This window comes from Salvelinus sp. IW2-2015, unplaced genomic scaffold, assembly GCF_002910315.2.
Source record: "Salvelinus sp. IW2-2015 unplaced genomic scaffold, ASM291031v2 Un_scaffold1892, whole genome shotgun sequence".
In the NCBI taxonomy this organism is placed as follows: domain Eukaryota; kingdom Metazoa; phylum Chordata; class Actinopteri; order Salmoniformes; family Salmonidae; genus Salvelinus; species Salvelinus sp. IW2-2015.
In genome coordinates this window covers 1-10,923 of record NW_019943254.1, presented here as the reverse complement: position 1 = coordinate 10,923, position 10,923 = coordinate 1, and positions in this window count along the sequence as shown.

Sequence of the window (10,923 nt, the reverse complement as noted above, 5' to 3'; positions counted from 1 at the left end):
GCCTGGTATGGGCAACTGCTCGGCCATCCGAACAGCAAGGCACTCCAGAGGGATAGTGAGAACGGCCAGTACCATCCACTGTGGCCATGCCTTCCTGCATCCAGGACCTCTATACCAGGCGGTGTCAGAGGAAGGCCTAAAAAAAGTCTTCCAGCCATCCTAGTCATAGAGCTGTGTCTCTCTGTTCCGCGCACGCACGCGTTACCCCGGAGCACTCAAGTGTGGTTCCAAAAAGACTGCTTAACAGCTTCTACCCAACCATAGAATCCTGAACCAGCTAATCAAATGGCTACCCAGACTATTGCATTGGTTTCCACCCTTTTACTCTGTTGCTACCGTACTCTCCTGTTATTATCTATGCATAAGTCACTTTAATAACTCTACCCTCCAAGTATATATTACCTCAATTACCTCAACTAACCGGTGCCCCAGCACATTGACTCTGTACCTTACCCCTGTAATATGCTTCACTATGTTATTTATTGCTGCTTTAAAATTTTTTGTTACTTTTATTTATTATTTTTTGTTGTATTTTTCTTAAAACTGCATTGTTAGTTAATGGCTTATAAGTAAGCGTTTCACTGATAGGTCTACACCTGTGTATTCGCCGCATGAGATATATAGATTTGATTTGAAGCTGGTTTGATGTTGATGATTATGTGTTTTCCTGTGAGCACATAAGCAAATATTGTTGTTGACGGAGGGGGGCAGGGGGAGGGGCTCATTGTGAAAGTGGGCTGCTCATTTAACGGCTACATGGAGCAGGTCTTTAAGAAGAATCTGCTTAATCCACAGCCACTGTGGTGTGAGAGCCTGGGTGGAGGTGCAAGCTGGTGGCACTGATATTGTTTTAGGCCACAAGGTGCAGTGCGTGGCCTACAATTTGCTGGCCTGACAAAAACTAGTCAAAACAATTGCCTAGGTATTGCTCAGTTTCAGCTGTCGTGGGCAGTCTAGCTGTTTGGAGAGGGAGGTGCTTTGATAATGATCGAATTCAGGGACCTTGAAATGTTAAATTTGATTGGTGATTCAAATAAAGTATTTAAAATGTGTGACACAGTGGATTTACTGAGGGATACAGGACAAGATAGGGATAGTGACATCTCTACTGTGTAGGATGTGTGTTTAAAACTTTTCTACAGCCAACAACAGCTCTATAGAACTTTGATACAGACTCCATGGCCTTATGGGCCTTCACTACAGATGTTGTGTGTGTGTGTGTGTGTGTGGTTGTGAATGACACAGTGGATTTAGCTGAGGTTAGACCAAGACTTATAGGGAGTAGGGTTGACATCTATACTGTGTAGAGTGTGTTTTTAAACTTTCCTACATCATAACAACCAGCTCTCTAGACTTTGATTAACAGAACTCCATGGGCCTTATGGGCCTTCACTAACGATGGTTTGTGTTGTGTGTGATTGTGGTTGTGAATGACACGATATTTATCTGAAGGCCCTTCAGGACCAGACTGACAGGGAGCAGGTTGACATCTATACTGTGTAGGATGTTGTTTAATTATCTACATCCATAACAACCAGCTCTCCATGAGCCTTATGGACATTCACTACAGATGCACTCTCCTACAGATGGTGTCTGTGTGTGTGTCTGTGTGTGTGTGTGTGTGTGTGTCACAAGTGTAGAGAGTCAGGAGGCAGTTGCAGGTTTAGAACTACTGAATCTATTAAATAGTAAGTACTCAGGAAATAGCAGGAACACAGCAACATTTCAATGACCGACAAAGACAAATGACAGAGGGAGTATATAATACAGAGATAGAGTCGGGGATTGGAACACGGTGCGTGTGATGAAGACGAACAAGTCCAGGGTATAGATAAGAGAGTGTTTCAGACAAAAGGTTCGGCAGCAACTATAGCCGGCGCCCCCGAACGCCTGAGCTGGACAGGAGGGCGAGCCAAAGCAAAGGCTGGTGTTGCTGTGTGTGTGTGTGTGTGTATGGTGGGGTGTTTGGGTGTGTGTATGTGTTTGGTAGTGCATGTTATGGAGTCACTTGCTGTTTAGCCTCACAGCTTGGGGATAGTAGTTCATATGAACCTTGTGGTCAGAAATATGTGTTTACAGTACTACAGATTGTTCAATAAGTGATTGTTGTTGTGTTTATAATGATGATGACTATTGTATACATAGATAATATATTAGTAATTATGTTTATCCAAATGTAGAAGACATCAACAACATCACACAAGATAATAGATAGTGCAACTAGACTTACAGACAGACAGTATTCACATAGAAACCATTATAGCACATAAACAACAAATATAGCGGTATATTTCAGTAATGACGCCCTGTACCCATTTACAGTTTCTACTTCAATGTATCAGGTGGGATTTATTCACCAGCTATAGAGTGGGTTGTTGTTTATGTTATAGACTGAAAGGTGGGAAGATAGACAATGGCTTGAGAACAGCAGGAAGTGTGTTGGTGGTCTTTCTCTGGTCTGTGACAGGTATGGTCTCATTCCTGTTTTTATTTGTTGTTATATATACTAACAGATATTCTAAAAGCACAACCACTTGTGTTCATATAGATACATTCGGCATCTCCACTTCACTGTAAATAGTTATCTTTCACACCTACAGAGTGAGATATATATGTTGGTTTCCATTCACACTCAACCAAAGAGTATCAATGTCTTAAACCTCAGCAACTATGGAAACAAGTGGTTAGTGTGGGTCAAAGACCTTGAACTTAACGTAACGTCCTTGTGATGTCTAACTTGTGTTCAGTGTACTGGGTCAGATTGGCTGGAGTGTTACATACACCACTCAGAGTATCTGTACCTTGAAGGGTCAACAGTGGAGATGTCCTGCTCTTACACATAATCCAGAGTAATACACGTCACAACAACTTCTGGTTCACTAAAATTATTGATGTGGGAGAATTATGTGAGTCTGTTAGATGACCAAGACTACAAAGTTCGGTGTGAACGTACCGTAGTGATAAGACGAATGGACACACCCTGACAATCACACACCCTGAGAGAGAGTGACTCAGCTACATACATGTTCAGATTTATAACAGATCAGACCGGAGGGAAATATAGGGAGCCCTGGAGATATACTGTCTGTCACGGTACAGTGATATTATATATAATGCAAATCTGTTTAGTTGTTTCTGGAAAATGTGCTTGATTTGTATTGAAATAATATAAATATGAAAGTATGCGTTTAATAGAATGAATTGAAATGATTTGAGAACGTCACTCCTGCCTCATATATACTAGAAATCATAGAGGTTTTATAGTTGTTATCTATACAACTGCAGGTGAAGGTGACACCTACATGTGTCACGTTCCTGACCTTATTTCCTTTATTTGTCTTTGTTAGTATGGTCAGGACGTGGAGCTGGGTGGGCATTCTATGTTATGTGTTTCTATGTTGGTTCTTTTCAATTAGCCTGATATGGTTCTCAATCAGGGGCAGGTGTTTTACGTTTCCTCTGATTGAGAACCATATTAAGGTAGGCTGTTCACACTGTTTGTGTTGTGGGAATGTTCCTGTGTTAGTGTTATGCCACACGGACTGTGTCGTTTGTGAGTTTGTTCCTGTTCGTGCGTTCTTCGTTGTCTGTAAGTTCTCATGTTCAGGTCTGTTTACGTCGTTTAATTGTTTTGTTTAGTTTGTTAAGAGCTTTTTTCGTGTTCGTCTTTCTTTAATAAATCATTATGTCTTCAATACCTCTCTGCATATTGGTCAGATCCTTGCTGCCTCTCAGACGAGGAGGAGAACGAACGTTACAATGGTCGATGATTGATAATAATACATCTCACAGTTAACAAGTTCAGGCAGTGAGATTATTGCCTGATATAAGAATAACAGTCCACCATTTGTCCACCTAGTAGTTAAGAATACATATCATCATTGTTAAGTGAGAATGTGATGTCATATAGAATGGAGAGCTATGGTCTCCAACATGGCATGGCTCTTGACCCCCAACTGTTGATCGACCTTCCAGGTAGGTTCTCTCTCTTTGGGGACAGAGAGGGGCTAGGAGTGGAGGGGAGAGTGGATATCCCTGGAGATAACCTTTTACGTCCCTGACAGCACCACTGAGTGTTTTGGGATAGAGCTTGGGGCAGGGAGTGGGGGTAAATGTGTGTCCCTTCTGTTAGGCACACCCACAGGGAGTGTCATTAAAGTTGTTGTCGAACAGATGCATGGAACTGGCACTGATGTTCTAGTCCTGGACGGGAGGCAGGAAGGGACAAAAAGCACAAAGGGTAAGAAACAGATGGAGAGAAGGTTTTGAAATAACAGAAACAGGTCCTTAAAAGTAACTGTCCAATGAAAATCTCACTTTTAAAACCTTGATATTAAAGTACATATTATACACTATTATGTATGTATACACAATTAAAATATCCTGTTATCCATATATAGTCTAATGTAGCATGTTATCCATATATCGTTTCATGTAGCCAGTTATCCATATATAGTCTAATGTAGCCTGTTATCCATATATAGTCTCATGTAGCATGTTATCCATATATAGTCTAATGTAGCCTGTTATCCATATATAGTTTAATGTAGCCTGGTATCCACACATAGTCTAATGTACCTGTTATCCATATATAGTCTAATGTAGCCTGTTATCCATATATAGTCTAATGTAGCCTGTTATCCTTATATAGTCTAATGTAGCAGTTATCCATATATCGTCTAATGTAGCCTGTTATCCATATATAGTATAATGTAGCCTGTTATCCATATATAGTCTAACGTTAGCCTGTTATCCATATATAGTCTAATGTAGCCTGTTGTCCATATATAGTCTAGTGTAGCCTGTTGTCCATATATAAGTCTAGTGTAGCCTGTTGTCCATATACAGTCTAATGTAGCCTGTTATCTATGTCAAGTCAAAAAAATGTTTGACTTTTACCCCCCAATTTCATGCTATCCAATTGGTAGTTACAGTCTTGTCTCATCGCTGCATTCCCGTACGGACTCGGGGAGGCGAAGGATCTCTAGTGGCACAACTAGTAACTGTGTTGCTGCAGTGCCTTAGATCACTGCGCCACTCGGGAGACCTGGACCAAGTTGCTCCTGATGTGTTTAATGATGATTTACTTTGTATTGCTGTCAGACATTATTCCACATTTTATATTACATAATACCATATTGTTCAGTGTCATGATATTGCTTGTTAGATTATTTAAAAAATCATTATTACATATTTAGATACATTAAAGATTTTTACATTTGCAGTTTTTACAGTGTGGCTCAGTGTCAATACAGGATAAACATATCAGCATCATGTTGTAAATAATTAAAAAATATGGACAATAAAGACAATAAATACATTAATGAATTATTAATACATTGATTTATGACTATTTCCTCTTTGATGTTATTTCTTGTATTGCTGCCAGTTGGACACATGATGGCGCCATTGAACCACGTAGCCAATGAGTGTCTAGGCTAAAGTCTAGACAGACCTGCTACGTTACTGTCAGGAGACAAACTGTCATAGATCAACACCAAGCACTGTTCATCACCACACACACACACACACACACACACACACACAGAGGCAGTGATAACTGAGTTGTCTCATTTCAGGTGGAGAGTTCAGACCCTGTAAAGAGGAAGAGAGTCTCACTAACATGTGACTTTAACACAATTGTCTCAGAATGATTATATCTATTCACTGAAATGATTCCAGTTTAACACTGTATGTGTGTGTTCTCCTCCAGAGAAGGGTATTCAGCTGTTTAAGCAGCCACTACTCTCAGGCTGTGGACACTGATCTCGACAAACCATTTCTGTATGGACCTTGCTTTTTACACGTTTCATGCTGAAACAGGAAAGTGTCTTCCCCAAACTGTTGTCACAAAGTTGGAAGCACAGAATCGTATAGAAAGTAATTGTATCCTGTAGCGTTAAGATCTCTCTTCACTGGAACTAAGGGATTTGGCCCAAACCATGAAAAAGTGCCCCACCAAACCCAGATTCATCCGTCTGACTGCCAGATGGAGAAGCGTGATTCATCACTCCAGAGAACGCGTTTCCACTGCTCCAGAGTCCAATGGCGGAAAGCTTAACACTACTCCAGCTGACGCTTGGCGTTGCACAAGGTGATCTTAAGCTTGTGTGCGGCTGCTCGGCCATGGAAACCCATTTCATGAAGCTCCCGACAAACAGTTCTTGTGCTGATGTTGCTTCCAGCAGCAGTTCGGAACTCGGTAGTGAATGTTGCAGCCGAGGACACACAGTTTTTTTTACACGCTAGGCACTTCAGCACTCGGCGGTCCCGTCTTGTGAGCTTGTGTGGCCTACCACTTCGCGGCTGAGCCGTTGTTGCTCCTAGACATTACCACTTTATAATAACAGCACCTACAGTTGACCAGGGCAGCTCTAGCAGGGCAGAAATTTGACAAACTGAAAGGTGGCATCCTATGAAGAGCTCAGTTGAAAGCTTCAGTAAGGCAAGGGGCGGGGCTGCACGATAGCCTAGTGGTTAGAGGGTTGGACTAGGAACCGAAAGGTTGCAAGTTCAAGTCCCCGAGCTGACAAGGTACAAATCTGTCATTCTGCCCCTGAACAGGCAGTTAACCCACTGTTCCTAGGCCATCATTGAAAATAAGAACAATAATTTGTTCTTAACTGACTTGCCTAGTTAAATAAAGGTTAAATTAAAAAAAGGACTTTCTACTGCCATTATTTGTTGATGGAGATTGCTCTATTTTATACATCTGTCAGCGACGGGTGTGTTATGGCCTAATCCACTAATTTGAAGGGGTGTTCAAATACTTTTGAATATATATTGTCCTGAGCTTTGTTATATCTCCTAGATAGAGGACAGTCACTTCAAAACCTTAGTTCTATAACCTGTTGAGAATACAGGGGGCGCTGTTTCGCATTAGCATAATTTCCTCTCCAAATTAAACTGCCTCGTTATCAGTTCTTGCTCGTACAATATGCATATTATTATTACTATTGGATAGAAGACAAATTCTAGTTTCTAAAACCGTTGAAATTATGTCTGTGGGTGGACCAGAACTCAATCTACATCGAAAATCCTGACATGACTTGCGAAGCTTTGAAACCTAAGCTCTGATCTGGGTTCAGTTTTAAAGCCTGTGTATATGCTATGGCTGGAAATGAACTGCTCCCGCCTTCCCCTGGATGTCAGTAACCAATGAGAAGTGGAATGGGGTCTCTCCGTGCTTCTCAGAGTTTATAAAAGGAGATGGAGTGACGTGACCGTTCCTTTCGACAGCGCGCCAGAACGCAAGATGGACATCAGATTTGCATGCTCAAAAGCACTAGTTATCGAACAAAGATATATCCGTCTGTGATTTAATTCGTTATAGGTGTTAGAAACATCATAACGAAGTTATTTGAAACCGATTTATATCAGTTTATGCGAGTATATTGCTATTTTTCTGAATTTCCTTAGTATTGCGTTTGAGGATTTGGACATGTGTGTTCGACATAGCTACTTTTAGCAGCTAAATGCAAAGGTGAAGAGGACGTTTTACAACAAAGCAACCATTCTATTGGAGAACGGACACTTTGCCCAAGATACTGATGGAAGCTCGACCAAAAGTAAGAACTATTTATCATGTTATTCCGTTTTTATGTGGAAAAATGTCATAGTGTTTGAATCAGCATGTTTTGCAGGCACTGGTCTGGCTGCAACGCACACTATATGTCTAGTAACGTTAAATTTTAAAAATTCTAACACAGCGTTTGCATTAAGAACTAATTTATCTTTCATTGGTGGTCAACTTATATTTTTTTAGTCAAGTTTAATGATAGTTTTTTTTATAAAGAATAGGCGCTAATCAAAATGGCGCCGGCCAGAATACATGCAATGTTTGTAGTGATTACATAGTATAACCACGATTTATGCTGCTAAATATGCACATTTTCGAACAAAAGCTATATGCATTGTGTAACATGATGTTACAGGACTGTCATCTGATGAAAGTAAATCAAGGTTAGTAAAATTATATATCTTTTGTTGGGTTATTACGATCGCTAAACATTTACAGCTGGTAAATGCGGTTGTGATTCTGGCTATTGTGGTATCGCTCCATATATGCTATATTGTGTTTTCGCTGTAAAACACTTAGAAAATCTGAAAATATTCTCTGGATTCACAAGATTGTGTCTTTCGATTGCTGTAGGCTGTGTATTTTTCTGAAGTGTTTTAGGATGATTCTTTTGGTAATTGACGTCGGTCTCTGTAATTATTCCTGTAATTATTCCGGCTGCTTCCAACGCTATTTCAGATTGCAGATGCAATGTAGAACTGTGATTTATACCTGAAATATGCACATTTTCTAAAGAAAACTATCCTATACCATGAAATATGTTATTCAAAGCTGTCATCTTATGAAGTTGTTTCTTGGTTAGTGGCTATATAATATCGTTATTTAGTCGAATTAGTGATAGCATACTGATGCAGGAAAAAATGGTGGAGAAAAAAAAGATTGTGTTTGCTATCGTGGTTAGCTAATAGATTTACATATTGTGTCTTCCCTGTAAAACACTTAGAAAATCTGAAATATTGTCTGGATTCACAAGACTGTGTCTTTCGATTGCTGTAGGCGGTGTATTTTTCTGAAGTGTTTTTAGGATGATTCTTTTGGTAATTGACGTCGGTCTCTGTAATTATTCCGGCTGCTTCCAACGCTATTTCAGATTGCAGCTGCAATGGTAACTGTGAATTTATACCTGAAAAATGCACATTTTTCTAAAAAAAAACTATCCTATAACCATAAATATGAAATCAGACTGTCATCTTATGAAGTTGTTTCTTGGTTAGTGCTATATATATCTTATTAAGTCGAATTAGTGATAGCTACTGATGCAGGAAAAAAATGGTGGAGAAAAAAAATGAGGTCTTTTGCTATCAGTGGTTAGCTAATAGATTTACATATTGTGTCTTCCCTGTAAAACATTTTAAAAATCAGAAATGATGGCTGGATTCACAGGATCTGTATCTTTCATCTGGTGTCTTGGACTTGTGATTTAATGATATTTAGATGCTACTATTTTCTTGTGACGCTATGCTAGGCTATGCTAGTCAGCTTTTTTAGTGTGGGGGGGGATCCCGGATCCGGGTTTGGTAAAAAAAATCACTGTCTTTTGTTGCCTTTTATGAAAGTGTTATTCAATGCGTTTATATGGTCAATAGCAGTAAAGGACAAATTCAGTATTTTCTCAAATCATTTTTAAGTATTTTATTTTTTTACCTAAAGGGGAACTAAAATTCAAAATAAAATATCTAAATGATCCATGGTATGACCACCTTAAAACAATTCCATATGTCAGCTAGTAGAACCCCCCCAAACGGCTCAGACTTTTAGAKGTTCAGAAACCCAGTGTCAGAGGGAGCCATGTCCAGCACCTAGACACACAAATCACATCTAATTGTATTAGTCACATGCTCCAAGTACAACAGGTGTAGACCTTACTGTGAAATGGTTAATGACAAGCCCTTAATTAACAATGCAGTTGTTTTTATGTAAGAAAATAATAAAAAAATATATTATAATAATGCTACGAAAAAAAATATCACACAATAAAATAACAATAACGAAGCAGCAATAAACAATTACATGAATGAGAATTCACTGTCATTTAAAAAAATCACGCATCAGTCAGACACAATGGGACACAATAATCCCAGACCGAAAGACAGACTTAGTTATATGCATGTCAGGGTTCACTTTGGGTCCATTGTTCTGAAGATCAGTGAGCTGAACACATCTCTTTCACACAAGAACACACTGGAAACTCAGAGCAGCTTGCCTTGGCCTTGGCATAATGACAGCTCACTGTCGTCTGTTGTTTCTAGCTAACTAATGTTGATAGATAAAAGTTAGCTAACTAGCTAGCTCACTAGTTAACTATTGGGTCTTGCTATAATTCAGCGGCAGATGATTGTTCACTATCCAGTACATTCAGAGTAGCTGTGTGATGCACAAAAATACTTGTTTATCACTGAATAACAGCCTCTTCATGTAGCTAACAAGCTAGCTGAGATCACCGGTTCACTCAATTCAAACACCAGTTTAACATAAGTCCCAATAACACAGTATTTTTTCGTGCCTGACTGTTTTATTATTTATGTATATATTTGACATTTTCTACCTTATATTTTGTATATTTTCTTCAGACAAGTGGGGACATATGAAGCCTGGAAGCTGCAGTAATGTTGAGATGTCAGTAGGGAGAGCTCTAGTCTAGAACACTGGAACCAAAGATACTCCCCTTTCATCTGTTCTGGAACCTTCAGTACCAGCTGATGAGGAGTGATGGGAATGGGTCACATTGTGTCTCTTGTAAAACATGTAGGTCCACTCCTCAAATAAAGAAATGTAACTACAGTATTCTGACTTTAGACCATTTTCTATTTAGATACAGTAACATCCCTTATGTGACATGCTGTTCATGCATGTTAATGTACTGACTAGGCTGCTTTTAAAATGTGTCAACCACAGAACTCACACTTAGGCTATGCCTGCTTCTACTAACACTTACAGTAGACTACTTCTTGTTTCCACGCAGTGACAGTACGTTGACTAACTGTTCAAGACATTGCCCTTCACTTCACTCTGTAAGTACACTTGACGATATCTTGGAATATAGTTTTAGTTTTGATGTTTTTAGCCATACATCACATGACTTACTGTATCTTTGTTCTTGTTGGTTAATTTTGAACTGTGTTTTGGTTGTTACATCAGGGCCTGTATTCATAAAGTGTCTCAGACGGTCCGTATAATTATGATCTAAAAGGCTAAACTGATCCCAGATCAGCTCTCCTACTCTGATACACTTTGTGAATACTGACCCTGGACTGTTGTTTCACCAGTAACACCCAGATCTCCATTCAATAGGGTCATGTTCACTGTCAAAGTATAACAGGGTCTAGTATAACTGTGTGTGTGTG